Here is a 3,822-nt window from a genome sequence, read left to right on the forward strand (position 1 = left end):
ATATGTTCAGTGCTCCCTACAGAATTTCTGTCCTGAATAGTGCACCTCGACTCAAACAGTATGGGAAGCGCTGCTCTATATATTAACATTAGAAAACTTCCTCTAAAATGACAGTACTTGGAGATGGACGGACAATATACTTCTGGTTTTAATGAAAAATATTAGCATTTTAATATGTAAAATATCTGACCACAAAGACAACTAAATAATACTCATGTAACATTAATATGAACAGCAAACAATACTCAAGGCTATTGGATTACTGACACAACCCTTCCTGGTTTACAGGAAATAAACTAATATAATTTGTCTTTTAAACTTTCCATGTTATTAGGTGAATTTCCTTTTATTAAACTCAGTACGGGCAAGTAAGAGTTTTAAAATACACAGATCATAAAAAACTGCTACCGGAAAGAGTTAAAAGGTCTGTGGTAGCTGAAACCCACGACCGCTGCAGATTTCTTAGAATATAGATATAATTTCATAGAAAGATACGGCAGCTCTTTATCTCTGTCATACAGAGACCTCGGCTTCGACTGCCTTTTAGAAGAAGTCTATTCTGGTAATGTCTAGTCACCATGACTATATGTATAATGTACGAGTTCTCACCTCTGCTTTTAATCCTGTGTACATATGTAATGTGTCTGAACTGTGGTAAACTAAGGGGACTGTTTGGTGCTACTTTTTTGACTCTGGATAAGAAGAATGTCATACAATACGTGCAGTATATAAAAAACATTTTATATATGTATATATATATATATATATATATATATATATATATATATATATATATACACACACACACACACACACACACACACGTGGACAAAATTGTTGGTACCCCTCATAACCTATGAGTAGATGAGACAAAAATTTAACTTTTTGGCAAGGCACATCAGCTCTATGTTCACAGACGGAAAAATGAAGCATATGTTGAAAAGAACACTGTCCCTACTGTGAAACATGGAGGAGGCTCTGTTATGTTCTGGGGCTGCTTTGCCACATCTGGCACAGGGTGTCTTGAATCTGTGCAGGGTACAATGAAATCTCAAGACTATCAAGGGATTCTAGAGAGAAATCTGCTGCCCAGTGTCAGAAAGCTTGGTCTCAGTCACAGGTCATGGGTCTTGCAACAGGATAATGACCCAAAACACCCAGCTAAAAACACCCATAAATGGCTAAGGGGAAAACACTGGACTATTCTGAATTGGTCTTCTATGAGCCCTGACCTAAATACTATTGAGTATCTTTGGGAGGAGCTGAAACATGGCGTCTGGAAAAGGCACCCTTCAAACCCAAGACAACTGGCGCAGTTTGCTCATGAGGAGTGGCCAAAACACCTTCTGAGAGGTGCAGAAGTCTCATTGACAGTTACAGGAATTGTTTGATTACAACGATTGCCTCAAAAGGTTGTGTAACAAAATATTAAGTTAAGGGAACCGTCATTCCTGTGCAGGCCTGTTTCATGAGTTTTATTTATTTTTTTTTTAAATTCTGTTGAAAGGAAAAGCAATGGCTGACTGTGTCTAGTTAAAAAAAAAAAAAAAAAAAAAAACTGTTTCGCCGTTTATAATATGTTAGGCTGCTTTCACATGGAGTAACACTCCGCTCATTCTGATACGTAAACACTTGTCAGAGTGCGCAGTAAAACAGAATCCCATTGACTTCAATGGGTGCCAGCTTACGAGCGCTACCCATTGAACTCAATGGGAGGCTTTTTTAACTATTGCTTTCAATGTGATACAGCGTAAGGTGGCACCCATTGAAGTCAATGGGATTCTGTTTTACATTGCGCACTCTGACAAGTGTTTACGTATCAGAATGAGCGGAGTGTTGTGCTCGCTTCGGCAGCACATATACTAAAATTGGAACGATACAGAGAAGATTAGCATGGCCCCTGCGCAAGGATGACACGCAAATTCGTGAAGCGTTCCATATTTAAAAAAATAAATAAATAAATAAGAATGAGCGGAGTGTTACTACGTGTGAAAGCAGCCTTACATATCATAAACCTGTATAAAAGTCTTGTGAATGCATCACAGACTGGTGAGGGCTTATAAAACTCTGTATCCCAAAATAAGGTGCCACAGGAAAAAAAACGAAAGAGGAAATGATGAACAAGGGAATGCAAAATGCAAATATAGTGGCTCTAACAATAGGTAAGAAGATACAACCTAATATCATCTATGAAAAGATAGGACAAGATACATGGACAGACGACAGAATAATAATGTTACTGTCACCTGACATGACACCCGCAGTCATGTACCATGGTAGCCTGTCAAGTGTGAACTGTATTAGAAAGAAAAGCAATAGGCAATGGGGGATGGAATTTGTTGCACATTTATGTCACAGTCTCTTCAGGAACAATAGTAAGGTGTAATAGTTGGTCCATAAACTCAACTAACCTAAGAGAACCAGAACATATACATGAAAATAATAGAATGCAAACAATTACATATGAGAAAAATAACTTCATGTAGGTTTGGAAATCACTGTGTTTGTTGTTTTCTATGTTTCTAGGTATATTTTGCAATGTGATCATAATCTGTTGCGGTTGAGAGGTGTTATTTTTGTAAATAGGTAGTATATATACAAATACAACAATACAAAATGGATAACGTCAATAAGGGTAGGTTCACACAGAGGATTGTTTTGCAGGCAAATCTTACTAGCAAGCCATTGGGAAAAACATAAAAAAATGACACATGCCAACACTAACTAGAAAAGAGAGTTATTGCTGATATAAAATATTGGGTGATTAAAGAAGGATTGAAAACATTTTAATCCCCGCACTCTCCAGCACCTGCATTCTGGTGCTCTGCACTACTCGCGCTACAGAGATAAAATCAGGACAGGTATTGTGTTTTTTGTTTAGTTTTATTAACTTCCCTACTTTTACCAATATTTTTGACTAAGAATTTAAAAATTCATTTGTGTCCTTATGATTTATAAGCAAACAACACATATTGCAAAGCAATAACTATTATTATCTCACAATGTAAAAACAAAAGCTTCAGTATAACACTTGTAAGAAACAGACAGCCACAACATCACACCGAAGTCCCAGATTACTGGAACAGACGTCATATAGAATTTCTCAGAAAAGTGGGTTTCTATTTCTTGCGGTTTATCATATGACTTCTATGTTATTGGGTATAAACATTAATTTTATATAAATTCTACATTTCCAGCATCATTAAATAATGCGGCTGTAATTTTAGCATGCATTTCTATGCTAACTGTACTTGTCCTGACCAGGGCCAGGTATAACCATATAATAACGTATGGAATCTCCTAAACAAGTCCCAAATTTTACCAGTTCTATATTTTGCAGGAAAATCAAGTCAATTCACATGAAAGCACCCTTGGGTCAAGGCCCCACATTGTGGAAAAGCTTCGGAGAAATGCAGCATGTTAATTTTAGCTGTCTTTAGCTACATATAGTCTTTTCCCAATATATTTAATACAGGAGAAGAAAAAGCTTAAAACACAACCAAAACTAAATATAAAAACGCTGCAAAAATAAAAATTCAATTTGGTTTTGTTGTGTTTTTTTCTGCAGTGTTTTACGTTAGGTTCACACCTGCTGAAAAAGGAGGTTATCAACGGAAACCCACCGATCCCATAGATTAGGGTCTGCCCAGTTTCCTCCCATAAAATGCTCGATGGACTCTTTTCTCTAAATATTTCAAGCGGAATGGGGAATGGAATCCGTGAATGGTCAGCAATCACATATGTGAACCCTGCCTTACTGCAGTTTGCTACCTGGGGCCTTCTCCTGAAAGGGGTTTCCCTGTACAACTGAAAAAGGATCTG

At 37.1% G+C, this 3,822-nt stretch overlaps 1 non-coding gene across 1 annotated transcript; it reads left to right on the forward strand.

Moving 5' to 3' along the window:
- The first annotated feature begins 1,838 nt into the window (after positions 1-1,838).
- Positions 1,839-1,945, forward strand: LOC142205354 (U6 spliceosomal RNA). The gene has a single exon (XR_012716368.1). It is a non-coding gene; the product is annotated as a U6 spliceosomal RNA (small nuclear RNA).
- The last annotated feature ends 1,877 nt before the right edge of the window (positions 1,946-3,822 follow it).

Source organism: Leptodactylus fuscus, chromosome 5, assembly GCF_031893055.1.
Source record: "Leptodactylus fuscus isolate aLepFus1 chromosome 5, aLepFus1.hap2, whole genome shotgun sequence".
Taxonomy (NCBI): domain Eukaryota; kingdom Metazoa; phylum Chordata; class Amphibia; order Anura; family Leptodactylidae; genus Leptodactylus; species Leptodactylus fuscus.